Genomic DNA, 16,808 nt, shown 5'->3' with positions numbered 1-16,808 from the left:
TGCGGGGCAAAACACTTTGTCTGAGAGCTGCGGTTGCTTTGGGGGAGGCATACCAGGCCACCTTCATATGGGTTTGATTAAATCCAGCAGTACTTGGAGAAGCTACAGGCATCTCTGTTTGCCTTGCTCAATGGTACTGGGCGGTGAGGAGCTTGAACTTTGCTGGTGATGTTTTTGCAATGTTGTCCAATAGCAGCAATTGCATCGAGAAAGTTGTTAGAGGAGAAAGGAGCTGGAGGAGGAAGGGAGAAAAGGTTGGGTGCATGGCAGCTGTGCTGCCCTCCTGCACATGCCAAGCCCTGGTGCAGGAGGTCAATGCCAATGCGGATGGAGTCCTGCAGAGTTAACGCAGTCCCTTTAAATATAAGTCATGTGAAGCTAAGGTCTGAATTTCCTTGCTGAGGGAGGAAAGCTGTCCTTCCATGCTTTTATAAATAAGCGGCGGCTGAAGATTATTGGCCAGGTTGGATTTGTCGTGTTATTTCTGTCTTTGTAGAGACTTTATGTTCTACGGTGTTCAGTTACTGACTTCACAAGAAAAAAATAGAAGACCCTCCTGGAGGTACCCAACACGAGTAAATAACTCTCATGTTTTGGCTTGAGCGGTAATGTAAAGCAACAGGGAGAGCAGTTATAAATGCTAATGGAAAATCTGTGCTTGAGGCTGGAGTCCAAGGCCTGTGCTGTGGTCTTGTGGTCTTCAGCATTGCTTTCATCCTTAGAAATGCCTTCAGCCCTTCTGTAATGGGAACGGAGGAAGGGGGAGATGGGGAGCTGAATGGGTAGCAGTCTGTCTGGGTGCTTTAAACACTGTCTGGCAGTGGCTGACGGCCGTGAGTCACCCGCGGAGACGGGGGAAAACAGGCAAGTCTCCTCCTCTCAGTCCAAGGTAAACCAGTGTGCCGCATGAGTAAGTTTTCTCGCCGCTCCTAACGAGGTCCAGTCGGCAGGAAATGTGTGAGGAGATGCCGGGCTGATCCTGTACCTTATCATAGAATCGTCTAGGTTGGAAAAGACCTTTAAGATCATCAAGTCCAACTGTTAACCTAACCCTGCCATCCCACCACTAAACCATCCCTCTGCTGATTTGGTGCTTTGGCTGCAGAGGTTGTCCCACCCTGTTTCCTTACCTCTCCCCACTTCCAAATCCTCTCTGCGTTCCAACATGCTTTGGGGATGGTTGCTCATCCACTGTGTTTGCTGGTGCCATTGCGAACCATTGCACAAACGGGAAAAGTAAAACCGTCTGAGATGTGGCGACCTTTGCTTCAGCTGTATCATAGGAAAAATGTCTCCTTATGGCTGCTTGGAATGTTTTCCCGTAAAAGATCTTTTTTTCTGATGCTTCTTCTTTGGCAGGCAGCAGGCGCTTTGCATGCCTGCAGTGAGGTGTTTCGGCAGCCTGTGGAGGCGACTTCTGCCACAGCTTTTGCTCTTTGCTCGATGCTGTTAGATGTCTTTTGTGGTACTAATGTACTTTATAGTTGCTTTATAAAGCAATCAGTGGGGAATATAAAACCATTCATATTACGAAACCATAATGATGAATCAATAGTAATAATAACGAAAAAATGGAAGCAGCCTGGCTCTGACATCAGATGGTGTTCATCTGCTCTGCTCGCTAGAAGAAATTGCACAAGTGCTGGGGAGCAGGAGATCTTCAGGCTCTGGAATGGGCTGCCCAAGGAGGTGGTCGAGTCCCCATCCCTGGAGGTATTTAAAAGAAGGATAGATGAGGTGCTTAGGGACATGGCTTAGTGGTGGGATGGCAGGGTTAGGTTAACGGTTGGACTTGATGATCTTAAAGGTCTTTTCCAACCAAAGCAATTCTATGATTCAGCAGCATCTCAGGGGGAGGAGTAGGGCAGTTGCGCAGGTGGCTGCTGCTGTCCCGTTATCCGCCTCTCTTCTGCCCCTCTGCTCCAATGTTAACTTCAGTGCACTGACTGTTGAGGAGGCTTTGCTGGATGAACAGCCCTGATACGGGACTCATCGTCTTGCCTTTTGCCTTAGCTGCCTTTGGTTTTGGAGAAGTCCCCCTGACAACCTTGTGCCGGGTACCTCTGCTGTGGTGTCAGGAATGTCTTCAGGGCAGGGATCTAATGCCCTCCCGTCTCTTCTGAGGTTGCCTTGGCATCCTTCCTTTTCACCAGCCAGTTCTTATTAATGTTGCTAATTACTGTTCTCTCTAATGCTTACAGAATTTGCCAGTTCCTGTATGCCGATGGGGATCGTGCTCTGGCTCCTCATTGGTGCCTTAAGAGAAGCCGATGCTCTGAACAGGTACGTTTGCCGCGCTCCTGGCGAGGGGGAGAGGGTCTGTGCGTGTCCAAGAGTGAAAGGGGTGCAAGGTTTGCCTTTTGGGTGTGGATTGACAGGTAGAGACCACTCCGCAGTGAATAGCTTTTTTCCGTCCAGATGTCTTGTGGAAACACCCAGGCAGAAGGTAAGGTTTGCACTTAACCTTGCTGATGGCCGTCCGAGGAAAGCATTGGAAAACACGGCGTCGCTGCAGAGCGGCTTCTGGGAGGCCGCGCTCCTTGCTAACGTAGGCACAGCCTTTTCCTTCTCATAGCACCAGCTGGGGAATCCCAGTCGAGCTGGTGGCTGTGCGCGCGCCGCTGCTGTGCCCGCCTGCGTTGCTGGCCCTCGGTAGCTTCCCCGTAGCGTGTGCCTGCCCGCCGTCCTGAGTGGGGGTGGGAGGAAGCTGTTTTCATGTTGGTATCCAACCACAAACAGATCTGCTGTTGTTTTCTTAATGTATGGCAAGAACAGCCCGTAGCAGCTTATTCCTCCCTGGATAATTACTGCTCTGCTGCCGATTGCCATTGGAAGCAGTGGAGTTGTGCCTCCTCTGCGCTGCCCGGTGCATCCTTTTGCCCAAGTTATTTGATGGATTTCTTGCTTTAAGGCATCAGCGCTCAACTGAAAAAATCTCATCTGTGCTCTCTGCAACAGTTTGGCACTGCAAGTGGATTGCGTGAGTCGGTTGTAGTCACCGCGATACCAAACGTGCTTGCAGCGATGCCCCTGGCTGTGCTACCAGGAGGTCCGTTGGCACCTTGATTTCAATTCCTGCATTACTTTCAGGAGAAAATATGGGGCTGGGTTGCAGGCTACTTTTTTATTAACTGGAATTACGTTCCCAGTTGACCAGAGGTGTGTGTGCAACCCCTGGAATTGGCGTGGAATATTTTGCCGGTCGTGGCCGCTCAGGGGAGGTCTGGGAAGGGGAGGTAGATGGATGGTGCTGCAGGAGCGTTGATGGACAAGGAGGGTTGGCCTGGCATGCCAAGCTTGAGCCTTCAGCTTGTCTTAAGAGCTTACAGAGCAAAAGTGTCTGCAAACATCCATCCCTGATGGATCACGTCCCAAAATGGCATTGCTTTGCATTTGGCATGCCTGAATGGCCCATTTGGTTGTAGGAGGAGATAACCGTAACTTGCTGCACGAAGCTTCCTTGATCCCTAAAAAAGTGAAATGGATTCATTATGGAAAGCAACCTTTCTTGAAAACCTGGTTCATCTGGGACTGTATGGGTGGCGCGACGAAGGTGCTGGAGGAGTAGGAGTCAGGGCGGAGCTGTCTCTGCCTAATTCCCCTGTATTCCCTGGGGTTTATCGCACTGGGCAAGCAGACGTGCTCTCCACTAAGGAGCTTAAAGCAGAGCTGGCTAGCAGGGCACTGCCTGCGCTTCCCATGCGAGCCTCCTCATTGTACTTTATTTCTCTTAAATTAATTTTCTAGCATTAAAAGGCCTCTTTCTAAAGGCAGAGCCATAAGGAGAGGAGCAGCAGCAAAGGTAGGAGTGCCTCCATTTGCTAGCAAGCTGTCGCAGGTGTGTTGGAGTCGGAGGGAGCCAGCACTGAGTCAGTGCCCCAGACTCCTGGTGACTCAGGTGGCAAAAAGCCCAAGTTGTTCTCCTGCATGCCTGAATTACAGCGAATTTCCTGTAACGGGGGTTTGCCTCCCGTAGTGGCCGCATAGGGAGTGGTGTGTCATCCTCTTCCTCACGTACGGGTTATGTGCAGCTCGGTTCACAGGGGATGCAGGCAAGTGGTGGTGGTGGCACTTCTATTCCTGCCAAAACAGGTGGAAACTTGATTTACCTCAGCACCCTCGACCCTACTGCTCCCTCAACCTTCTTCTCCACCTGTGTTTTTTTTTTTTAAGACTGGACAAGTCACAGTAGTTGCATCAGTCTCTGTATTGAGCTTGATGAGATTCTCATGGAGATCTGGAGGTTGTGTTCTCCTGGCAGGTCTGCTTGCATGCACTGTCCGCTACTTCATTGTGCTGGGAAGGGATCTATTTTCTGAAATATGGTTTATTTTTAGTCAAGGCTTTCCCTGTCTAATTGGCAAAAGTTCAGCATTTGCAGTGCGATTTGCAGAACAAGCAATTCCACCAAATACTTGGGCTGGGGGAAGGGAGAGGAAATGTTGTATTAGCTAGCGAAAAAGCTAAATGCTGACTTGAAAAAACAGCTTGAGACGCTGTTGTGAGAGCAGCTTGAGACGCTGTTGTGAGAGCACAAGGATGGGTAACACAAGTCGAGAAGAGCATTGCGTTTGCTGCGCTGGGTGATTCAGTCGGGGTTGCTCTTGGTTTTGCTCGGGATGGGTGCCACAGAGGCCAGCCAAGGGTGGATGGATGGGAACTGCTGTTCCGTGTCTGGTGGTGGATGTAGCCAACCTTCTGGCCTGGCCCTGAGCCGTGACTTAGCGAACTCGCCCTAGCCCGCAGCATCCATGGGAAGAGTACGTCCGTGCAGCGCACCGTTCCGTCGCGCCCACACTTGGGGCCGCTGGAGGCTCGTGGAGGGCTTAGCTTCGTGACGATGCGGGCATGATCGTCCCCGTGTTTGAGCACCCTTGTCAGATACCCTGAAGCGAAGGGCAGCGCGGGGGATGTCCCGGGGCAGTGCTGCAGCTGCCTCCTCCTCCTCCTCTCCTTTCCTCGCCAGCTGCTGCTCCAGGGATGAACCATCTTCATGCACCTCATTGCTTTTGCCAACTGCTTATAACGATGCTGGCTCTTGAACTGGCTTCTCACATGAACAGCTGCCCTTCAGAGGTGCAGACATCTTTCTGTCTTGCTCTTGCACCTCCCCTGAGATTCCCACCACTCCTTTGACATCCGTGTTACTGTCAGCTGTTAATGCCGCGAGCACCGGGTGTCTGAGGGTGACACCAGGGACCGTGTGACTGCGTTCAAAGCCTTCGACACTTACTCCTCTGACAAATAAGGCCTGGCTCCATATGTGGGCATGTAAATGATTTGTCTGCTGCTGCAGGTTGCCTCCTGCAGTTTGCTTTATCCTTCCTTCCCCCCTCCCCACCATAGCAGGCAGTTGTGCAGCAGCTTTGTCACAGTTCCATTAAGATAAAAAGGAGAAATTGTTGAGTTTCAATTTTCTTCTGAATGTTTGGAAACCAGAAGAAAGAGGGGAAGTACCACTAGATTTTAGGTGTGTTCTGCATTTGGCCCAAGTGGGTATACGTTGCCTGCAGGTAACAGAGCTCTATCTTTGTGAAAGAATTGGGGATGAAACTTTTAAGTGCCATTCAGTCACTGGGGTAGAAACACCATGAGAATCAAGGAAAGAGCACCCATCAGCTGTCTAGAGCAGCAATCTTTCCAGAGGGAATGAATCTAATTTAACCTGATACAAGGATTTATGCAGTGGGGGAAGTCTCTGCCATTTCCTGCGGAGCTTCCTGGGAAGACTGGGAAAAATTAAGTGCTGAAACGCCCCTCGTCTCTCCAGGGGTGGAGGGGGTTATGTTTTCCTAAGACCTGTTATTATCTTCCTGTTGAAAAACCATCTGTATCAGCTGGCAAATTAGGATGGGTTTAGCTACTCAGTTTTCCCTGGTTCCCTGGAGACTTGCTCGTTGCAAACCTCTTTGCAAATCCCCTGTCCCTGTGGGATGCAGAACATCTTGCATGCGTCCCAGTGTTGCTGCAAGCGGTTGGCACTGTGCTTGCTGTACACCTGATGACCTGTGGATATAGAGGTTTCAGAATTTTGAAGCTTTTCCTTAGGGAAAATTTGTGGTGGTTTGTTTTTTCCTTCCTTTTTTTTTTTTTTTTTTTTCTTTTTTTTTTTTCTTCCTTATATTGCTAATTATTTCAGGGGAGCTCTTAATCTTAGTGCTTTCGCCCTGAAAGGTATGTCTCTGCCTCTTGCTCTCAGAGGTCAGAAGATAGGTTAGGAAAGCCAGTCTCTACTTTAAATGGCCTTAAGCACATGAATATTCAGCTCAATTTCCTTTTACAGCAGCGTGTTACAAAATGAGCAGGAATCTTGGGGCATCCCTGGGTCAGCTTTTCTTCTGACCCTCGGGTGAAAGCAAGGAGTCTTTCGCTTCAGCGGGTGTGTGCTTGGAGCAGGAGGCGTCCACCTCGAGCTTTGAGTGCTGTGGTAGGAAAATATTTCTCCTATCAGTGAATTTTTGCTGATACTGTTGAACTATGCTTAAAGTATGTGGACGTATTTTGTTACTTGCTGATGAAGGCACCGTGGAAATCACCATCCTGGGCTGGACCAAAGGAGCATCCGAATTGCTTATGTCCAGAGCAATACCCTGTCTCCAGTGGGGATAGAGGATCTGCTGTGGAAGGAGCTGCATGGAAGCTGAGCAGCCTAATTCAAGACTCCAGCCTGGCTTGGTGGCTTGCGTATGTGCTGGGTTTTCACCAGGCTGAGAGCTTCATTTGGCTGGCAGCCTCCAGCCCCAGGTAGCCTGGCAGGTGAGGAGCAGCCAGGCCTGTGGCTGAATGCCGAAACCAAGGTCTGCATGTGTGGTTGCAGCGGTGGGAGGGATGTGTCTTGGTTACCTGCAGTGAAGGATGGAGCTGACTTCTGCAAGGTTTAAGATCTTGGTTTGGCACAGATGAGCAGTTGTGGCACGCAGATCTGTTCTTTGGGCATTTCACCATTCATGCTTACCTATCCCTCTAGGCACGACAGTGACAATTTAAGTGTCTTTTAATTTACTTTCACATGCAGAGATCTGGTGTAGCTCTTGTGGAGGGTCAGCGTTCGGTGCCTCTCTAAATTGCCACTTATCCCTTGAGGTCGTTGTGCTCTGCTTTGCTCTGTAATTATTTGCCACTCATTGCATGCTTCCCAGCAGTTTTCACTGCAGCTTTTAAAAGGGAAGGTAGGGAACAGCGGACAGATGGACGTCTGGGAGGGCTGCTGGTAGTGGGCAGGGGGAATGGTTTTAGCCCTGATGCTTAACATACTCCCCAGGCAGATCTCGCTGCGACTCTTGATGAAATTTCCTTTTCCTTGGCTGACTCGTTGGAAAACCCTTTTCACTCCCAGTTCGGTTTGGAAAGAGAAACACCCACACAGATGGCTGCTTTTCAGCTGCCATTCACGTTAGGGGGGTTTTATGTTCCTTTTTGCATTACCCTCAGGTGAAACCCAGGCTTGCTGCCAAAAAACATATCCCTGAATTAGAAAGAAACTCAACACTAGGTATATTATGTTTTTTCTCTCCAAGCGAGAAATGCGATGGGCTATCTCATGTTTTATCAGTTCGCAAGGGATTGTGTTGCTTTTACTTTTTGGCCAAGTTTCCACTTGTTTGTTTTCCTCAGATAAGATACAGCTTTCATGAAGACTTGTTTTGGCTATGTTTTGCTCCTTGCACTTGAACGGTGCCACTTTTTCTAGACAAATGCCAGTGCTCTGCTTCGGAGTCCTGCTGGTGTCATCTGATAACGGTGGGGGTGTGTGTTTTTTTGGTTTTTTTTGGGTTTTTTTTTTTTTTTTTGTCCTAAGTAGCTCTCAGAAGAATTGCTGGGTTGTTAAATAATAAGAAGTATTTTTAGGTCTTTGAGATACTGTAACTGAAGGCAAGGAAAGGAGAGCAATAGATTGCTGGCTTCAGCGTGCTGGTGACTTACAAAACTGCAGTTAGGGCCTCCCGCTTGGATCCCTTGTTGGGATCCTGGATGCTATGGATGGCGCAGTCCACGTGAACTCCAGTTTTCTGGCCATATAGGATCTGTGGTCTTGCATTGCTCCTGGCTTTTTAGCCAGTAGAGGAGAAGCAGAGTCAGGTCATGGCTGGCCGGCGTGCCGCTGTGGTTGGACTTTGCTCTCAAGTGCCCTTGAGAGAGGATGCTGGAGGGTCCTGCACCTATCTGCCAGGGTGCAGGAAGGTGAGGCAGAGGAAGAAGGTGGAAACGGCAACCTAGAGGCAAAGGTTTCTGGTGGGTTTCTAGAACTGCAGCTTGCTGTCTGCTGCTTTGGTTACATTCTCTAACCCTGCAAAATTGCCGCGGCAGGGCTTTGGTAGGCTGCAAAGATGCCGGTGGAAGGAGGTGGCTGGTACTTCCAGGTGTACTAACTTGTTCCTAAAATACCTGAAAAAAAATGTTTTTCTAGGACAGCTGTTTTTGGGGCCTCACTGGCCATGCTTTGAGTGGAAATAGGATTGTCTGAAGGCTGTGTTAGGAGGCCAGGGAGTGGTACATGCGTGGCGTGCAATGGTGCTGATAGTGCTGCCGTCAGCCCCCACGTGTTTTAATACCTCGGTGTTGCGCGGTGAGGACCGCACCGAGGAGAAGCGCAGTCTCCCAGTGATTTAGCAGGTTGCATTTAAATGTGCTGAGATTTACTGCTGGAAGACTGGTGGTGGCTTGAAAGATGGTCCTGCTGTCTTGGAATGGGCTGCCCAGGGAGGTGGTTGAGTCCCCATCCCTGGGGGTATTTAAAAGAAGGGCAGATGAGGTGCTTAGGGACATGGTTTAGTGGTGGGATGGCAGGGTTAGGTTAAAGGTTGGACTCGATGATCTGAAAGGTCTTTTCCAACCTAGATGATTCTATGATTCTCCTGTAACAAGGACTTTTTAAAGGAGGCATCTGTGGAAGGAGATGAAGCAGTAGACACAGATTTCCTTGAAGTAATGGGAGGGCAAGTGAGACGTTTGCTGCCGTTCCTGTCCACAGCCTGTATTTATTCTACGTGCACATTGTTCCATCTTGGGAGGGCCCTTACCTTTTATGTTAGGAGGTGTAGCTCGTTTCTGAGACGTGGGAGGATGAGCAGCTCATGTGGCTGACGAGGCGCTTCCCTCCCTCCCTAATCCCTCCTTCTTCCCTTGTTTTCTGCCCCTGGCGCGGCGCAAAGCAGAGGCAGCCGGGAGGCGCGGTGCCAGGCGGCTGGGCTGGTCCCACGCCTGGGTGGGAGCTGTGGGAGGAGTGGGGGCCACATCCCTGCGTGGCACGAGAGCTGGGAAGTAGCGAAACCCCTGTGCTGGGTTTCTGCTGAATGCGCTCCTGGATTATGAGGAAAGGCTGAGGGAGCTGGGCTTGTTCAGCCTGGAGAAGAGAAGACTGAGAGGGGACCTCATCAACACATACAAATATCTCAAGGGTGGGTGTCACGAGGACAGAGCCAGACTCTTCTCAGTGGTGCCCAGCAACAGGACAAGGGGCAATGGGCGCAAACTGAAGCATCAGAGGTTTCAGTTGAACATGAGGAAGAACTTCTTGAATTTGAGGGTGCCTGAGCCCTGGCCCAGGCTGCCCAGGGGGGCTGTGGAGTCTCCTTCTCTGGAGATATTCAAAGCTCGCCTGGATGATGTCCTGTGCACCCTGCTCTGGGTGAGCCTGCTTGAGCAGGGGGGTGGGACTGGATGATCTCCTGAGGTCCCTTCCAACCCTTGCCATCCCGTGATTCTGTGTGATTAAACCAGGCGAAGAACAGGCTTGTGGGAGCTGGGATAAACTGCTCGACCGTGGCCGTTTTCTTCTTGGTCTTTATGTCCTAGCGTGCAACTGCTCCAATTCCTCTGCATTACTTTTATCATTCTCGATTTCTGAAAGTATGTTTTTCTTTTTTGCTCTTTCCTGAGGGTTTTGGGCACTGTTTTCCAAAGCCATTGCAGGAGGCATTTCCCCTTCTCTCCCAGCAGCAGCTTTCATTTTTGAATGAATAGCTCAGCATTGTTCACATTGTTGCCATTTTTAGGGCCTCCCCCCCCGCCCCCCCCCGCCTTTGACTTTGACTAAAGCAGACTTCTAAATGTTTCTGGAGTCCTTTGGGTCACTTTGCAGAAAAGAAAAAAATTTTTTTCCTCTTACAGAAGGTCTCGTATTCAAAGCTTCAGGAAGGAAAACTGCTTTTGTAGCGCTCGCATTTGAGTTTCTGAAAGCGTGATTCTTGTGGGCTTTTTGCTTGGGTTTTGGCCAGGTTTCAGTTAAGATCATGCTAAGTTCAGCTTTAAGCACGACTTCATAAGCTTGACAGAGCTGACCTTTGTTAAAACATTGCTAATGACATAACAAACCCTGCTACTTCTGGTTTCTACGTAGCATCCCACGACTTAAATCTGCTCTACTCTTCCAGCCCAATGCCTATTTCCCCCTTCCCCCCGCTGAAATAACAGGTTATTATCAGGATCTGTATGCATATGTGTTTACCAGGCTTGACATAGCTTTGCAACGAAGATGTTTAGCTCTTTACCTACATTGAACTCGGAAACTGGACCCTGTGGTCAGCATGCTCTGCCTCTGCAAACCTCCCGTTGTGTGTTCAGAGCGTGATCTTCTGGCCATGCAGACGTAGGTTTGCTTCCTTAATTTAAAATAAGCTACAGCAACCAATTTCTCCGCTCAGGGTGGTGTTTTTTTTTTTTTTTGAACTAAATATCTGTTAAGTGAGATGCGGGCTTTATTTTGCATTTTTGGGTTTTCCCCCTCCTTTCTGAGCACTGCATACCAGTGAAAGGCTTTGGGTTATATGAGCCCAGGTCAGTAGTATTTGTGGCACAGCAGTGGTGTCTCCTGGGATGTGCCAGACTTCTTCCCCTATCTGCTAATGACCATTCATCTTGTCAAGGGGAACAAGATCTCCTCTCCCTGTGGGTACCGGGAGTCGGCTGATCCGTCGGTGGGAGGACTGCAACGAGCAAACGGCTCGGGGACGGGATGCGAGCCACCCACAGCAAGTCACTGAGGTGCTCTCAACTGCCAGCGAATTACCATGACCTTGCAGGGTTTGCAGCTTGTGAGCTGATGCTCGAGATAAGTTTCCGGAGTGTTAACTGTTCGAACTGTGCAATCCCGGTACTTGCTGCAGCTGACCAGCCTGGTTGGGTGTGCTGTGATGAACAACATGCTCCTCAGCTGCTGTGCCCCTTAGGACAGGGGAAAAAAAAATTTAACAAAGAAAGGAGGGGGGGGGGGGGGGGGAGTGGGACACAAGATGAATAACCTTTTCTCAGGTCACTGTTCTCATTTATCCTTTGAATTGGCTTTTTTTTTTTTTTCTTCTTCTAGTGTAACACCAAAATTTTGCAATAAAATCCACATGTGAGAAACCAGTGGTGTGTCTTCTAGTCAAAACAGCTTCCATGTCATCTGACTGCTCAAATGGTCCTAGAGAAATGTTTGGATTAAGCAACTGGAGGCCGAATGCATGTTGAATGAATTAGTTTCTCCCCTTTATACTGTAACGACGATGCCGTTAGAGAAACCACATGAGAGGAACGTTTCTCAGAGCATCTCTTCCAAGTTCATGTCTTTAAAACTGCAAACTCGTGTACTTTTAAGTCACAGTTAAAACCTGCCTGGGTTTTTTGGGGAGATGCTTTTCCTTGGGTAGGTGTTGTGGCAGGGCAGCTGTAGTACGTGTGCTTGCTGCTGGTGATGGGGTGGCCTTGGGGCAGAGTAGGTTGTGTCCTACTGTTTCAGCCCTTGCACTCTTTTCAAGTCATGCCTCCCTGTGTCAGCCCCTCTGAGAAGCTTGGTGATGGGTGTGTAGGGATATTAATGGCTTTTCTTCAAAATTATGCAGTGCTTGCTTATGTTGACCTGGAGTTATATTCCGAGCATGGTAATGACTTCTTTTTCTGTTGGAAAAGATGCACTTTCTTTCCTTCTTTAACCTCGTTTCACTTAAGGTTGCCCTAAGCAGCTGTTTCGTTTGCTGTTTTCAGATATCAGCTGAAAATACTGGTGTTCAGCCTTCAGAAAGCTGTATGTGTAAGTTAAATGAAGGAATAATTTAATGAAGGACATAACCATGTCACTGCAGCATCCCTTAGGTAGGTGTAGTCATGATTACCTAAAAATGCTGAAGGTGTAAGGTAAGAAGCTGATTATGTTCCTCCCTGAAAAACCTGGTTAGAAATAGATGTCAATTAAAAAGATGCAGTTTTCAGAAGGGCTTGTCATTGACAGTTGCCTGAATCCTGAATTCAGACAGCTGTCTGAGTATTATTTCTGAGTGAAAATGCCCTTTCTTCTCTTTCTGCCACCAAAATTGGAGATACCCTTCAGGCCCCGAAGACAAGACAAGCAGTAGTCATTTCTGTGCTGCGACGGTTTCTCTTTTTGACTCTTTCTGCCTGGTGTGTTTAAACCCCCTCTGGGTAGGCTGGCTTGTGTTGGAATTAGCTGGTCCTCTACCTCAATTAAGAAGTTCTCTTGGATAAATATTTAGTGTTGGCATTGAGAGAGAACATTTCTGCAAGTGGAATTTTAAAAGGGGAAAAAAATAATATCCATGGACTGTGCAGCTTGCTTGAGCTTTCTAGCCTTAGAGGTTTGGCAGACGTGTTGTGAAAGAGACTCCTGCTTTCCTGATGGAAACCCTTTGGATTAAACTTTCTTTGAGTCAAGGGACTTTGTACATCTGGTATGGAAAAGCCTGCAAGCGTACCCAGCTCGCAGCATCTGTGGAAAAACCCGCTGCTGTGTCTGCTTGTGAGTGGTTGTCCTGGGGACCTGCCCAAAACGCTGTTTTTTCCATTGCTCCAGCACAACATCAGGCTTGGCATGCTTTGTCACACAAAGTGGTAGGGATAGGCTTTGCGGTTGGCACGCCTTTTAAAGAGCCTGTTATTATAATATTGCCATAATACATTAATTATACAGTTGGGGTAATGGTAGTGGTATACCAGCATAGCTAAAATGGCTCCTATACCTATACTACCAGGGGTCACTCTGGTTTTGTCCTTCCAAGCTGGCGTTCTGTGGCTTATTCTGTACAAGGCAGTTCTGTTCTGCTGTACTTGCTCCTTCACCATGTGTGTATTGGTATCCATGATAAAATAATCCCCTGCTAGAATTGCAAAAGCTGCAAGGATGAGCATCGCGTGAGAAAACAGACTTGGGGTTAATAATTAAGAAGCTAGATGCCTAATGCTTTCTTAACAGTTGCATTTGCAACCATGAAGATGTGATTTATGTATCAATATGATACCAGCACCCTGCAAAATGCATACAGTGTGAACTTTTACCTGTGTAAAGCTGTACTTGTAGACCTACCTATTCATATTATACTTAACTAGTAATAAATCTAATGAAGGATTGCCCTGGATATTGGACTGAACTCGAAAAGTCACATCAGCCATACATGCATTACTGAGTATTTTGTAAGCTGTATTGATCTGCAAATTGTGCAGCTGCTTCCTTTTTGGTGGGAAATGTGACCCTACCGAAGACAAGGCTTTGGATTAATTTCAGTTGCATGTTATCTTCCTTCCAAATCTAGAATTACGATTTATGAAGGTAGCAGGGAGACAGATGCTTGTTGGATGCTCTTGACTTCTTGAGAGGATTTTTGGGATGCCCCCTGCAGCGGAGAGGTGAGGAGGTGTCAGCCTTCTGGGTTTGCTAAGCTTGTCCCCCGGTGTGCTCTGTTTACAGAGCAAGCTCGGTGTGTGTTTTGCAAGCTCTGCACTGAAGCACTCTGCTTGGTTTGAGATACCCGAAATCGTTGTCTCTCTTTTCCCTGGAGGCTGAGCTATTCGCCTGTCCTGGAATGGAAGAGAAAAAAGCCAGCCGTTATTAGCAGATCAAAAAGAGCAGCCTGCCTAATGCACGGGTTACGCCACAGCCTGGAGCTGGGCTTTTTGTTAAGAGCAACTCAAATAAGAAAAGCAAGCAAACCTCCAAACAAAACAGAAACCAAAACTAACAAAGGAAGCATCTGCTGCTATTCAGATGAACTGATATAGGTGAGGGAGGAAAAAACAAGTCATCAGAGACCTCCGAAGGCTTGCTGCTTTGGCGAGAGACCTGCTGTTTGGAGGTGGCAGGCATTTCGTAGTCTCATGATGGTGATGAAGATGTTCCCGTGGTGCAATCCTAGGCAAAAGCAGGCTGGGTGGTGAAGAGTGGTGGAAGATGCTGAGCTAGGATGCAGGAAAGCCGTGCCTCAGGTCTCGCTCCGTTTAGACGAGTTGAGATGCACCTCTCCAGGGCAGCTCCGGTTCTGTTCTTCACCGTGGTTTCGATGCGATGAGAAGTACAGTGGGGAGGAAGGGAACCTGGTCCCAGCGTTCGCCTCCGTTTTTGGCTTGCGTGGTAAAGCAGAGCGTGGCGCTGTGTGGCAGCACCGAGGGACTTGCTTGGCATCTCCCCATGGTGGTATGGGAGGAGTCCTGGCCTGCAGGACGCTTAGCTCCGTGCTGAGGTGGGTTGGTTTATTTGGGAGTCTGGCACAAGGCAGAAAGGCTTAGGTTAGTGGTTTTATTACTATGGAATTTGTATTACTGGGTGAAGGATGCATCCCTGCAAACATGGGAGCAGGGGGCTGTTTGTTCAGGTTACTCTCCTAGTTGCCAGAAGCCTGGCTGGTACTAGGTGGGAGAAGAAGGGTTGTTTTGGCTGGATGCTGGATGTAAAGAGCAGGTACGATATGCCGGCGGCTGCGTTGTCAGCACATAAACCTAGTGAAGAGGAGAGAGGACAGCCTGCTTGTATTGGCACTGCTGTCAGCTCTCATTTTCTCACAGCTGGGGGACCATGAATGCAGGACCTCATTGACGGGATGGCCCGGTTTTAACCTTCTCAGTTAAGGGATTTGTCTGCCCTGAAGCATAATGCATTTCTGTGTATGCCTTTCCAATAGCAGAGGGTTCCGCACCCCCTTGCTGAATGATCCTGGCCAGCCCTGGAGGCAGGTAGCGCCATGGCGCTTATCTTCTCCTCTCCGTGGAGCGAGGGATGCCTCCTCCGTCAGTGGGATGGGGGAGAGAATCGGGGGCTATCTTAGCCGTGGGCTAAGATAAAGACAGTTTAATAAGAGAAAATAATAATAATAGTAATAATGAGAATGGTAACAGAATATACAAAACGAATGATGCACAACGCAATTGCTCACCACCTGCCAACCGATCCTGAGCCGTGATCACTCTCCCTGCAACCGACCAACCCCCCCCCGAGCATGATGTTCTGTGGTCTGGAATAGCTCTTTGGTCAGTTTGGGTTAGCTGTCCTAGCTGTGCTCCCTCCCAGTTGGTTATGCACCTGGCTGAGCAGGAGAAGCTCAAAAAGTCCTTGAGTAGTCTCAGCACTACCCAGCAACAACTGAAAACATCAGTGTGTTATCAACATTCTTCTAGTATTATATCCAAAACACAGCACTATGCCAGCTACTATGAAGAAAATTAACTCTATCCCAGCCAAAACCAGGACAGCTCCTTGTATTCAGGAGCGAGTAACCTGGTGTGACAGTGCCGGGCTGCTCATGGTGTGCGTTGATGCTCGAAGCAGCTGCTGGGAGTGGGAAGTATGGGAGGAGCATGGAGAAACAGGAAGGTTCGGCTAGCCTGGCTGGGAAGTAGCTGCAGCAGCAAGCAAATGCTTCCTCTTCTGCGCACACGCAGTTTCGGACGGCGAGGCAGAAGGCTGACAAGGTGCCTTGGTTTAGAGGACAACTTGAATGATCTGCATCAAGTCCTTATGATTTTCCCTGTCAAGACAGAAGTGGCTATAAACCTTCAGGAGAAAAGACTTCCACCTGATTTTTGTTGCTGCTGATTTGTTCTGGATGGTTGGTTGCCACAGGGAGAAGGATCGTTGAGCTCTTTGCGTTACTGGTGGTGCATCTGCTCCTGGTTCAGGGGAGATGGAGATGTCCTCTGTGTGAGCCATTAAACCTGTTCCTTGGACCTTGCTGCATTCATGCATCTTCTGACAGAGGAGCCCTAAAGTGGAGCTGACCAGCTTCTTCCCTGCCATGAACATTTCTGCTGTTAACGAGAGACGTTTTTGGTTTGGAGGAAAAACACACCCAAAGCCACCCTGGCAGGTTTGCTTGTGCCAGTGTTCAACTTGGACACTTGGTCGAACAGAGGCACAGTATGGAAACAGTGCCCTGGTCCTTCAGCTGCCAGAGGACAAGTGCAGGAATAGCACAGCTTGGAAGCAGTGCCCTGGTCCTTCAACTGCCAGAAGACAAGTGCAGGAATAAAGTGGCTTAAGCCCCCTTCTGTTCAGCAGTATGACACAGCGCTGTCTTCTTTTTCCTTGTGTGTGTACTGGTATTTACAGCCTTCCAGCATCATCCACTAATTCATGGGTTTGGTACGTGTTTGCCGCGGAAAAGCTGCGGTGCAGAGAGGCGATCCTGGCGTGTCTTCCTGGAAGCTCGTCCTGTCTGGTGGCGCAGGAGTTTTGTAAGCCCAATCTGCTTGTTGCAGCACCTAAGATTGCAGTGGCTGATGTGGCAGGGATGTCCAGGCAGATGGAGATGCCTCTTACGCTCAGATTTCCTCTGTGAAGCTTGCGGCCCATTCATTGTGAGAGCGGGTGCCTTTTGTCATGGGCTGATGGCTGTGGGTGCTGGATAAATTTTGTGCAACTCAACGGGGATGTCAGTTGTGGAGTCTGAGCTGCCTTTGGGTTGATGAAGGGTTGTTCTTGTCCATTTGAACGCTTGCAGTTTCTGTTTCAGAGTGACACACGGTGGGGAGAAGACGGGACATGCTGTGTCTCACTGCGTGGGGCTCTGCACCAGGGAACACGTTTCCCCTCCGAATCCTCTGCCCAA

The 16,808-nt window shown here is 49.0% G+C and overlaps 1 protein-coding gene across 1 annotated transcript in view; it reads left to right on the top strand.

The window, feature by feature from the left end:
* Nucleotides 1-556: 556 nt before the first annotated feature.
* Nucleotides 557-16,808, top strand: part of LOC104132446 (USP6 N-terminal-like protein) — an 81,962-nt gene continuing 65,710 nt past the window's right edge. The window contains exons 1-2 of the mRNA XM_035901135.1: nt 557-575; nt 2,202-2,283. The gene's annotated coding sequence lies outside the window, so the exon portion shown is untranslated. The remainder of the gene's footprint in view (nt 576-2,201; nt 2,284-16,808) is intronic.

This window comes from Egretta garzetta, unplaced genomic scaffold, assembly GCF_000687185.1.
Source record: "Egretta garzetta isolate BGI_Z169 unplaced genomic scaffold, ASM68718v1 scaffold239, whole genome shotgun sequence".
Taxonomy (NCBI): domain Eukaryota; kingdom Metazoa; phylum Chordata; class Aves; order Pelecaniformes; family Ardeidae; genus Egretta; species Egretta garzetta.
Note: the sequence above shows the minus strand (reverse complement) of the source record. Positions and strands in the feature narration are given on the sequence as shown.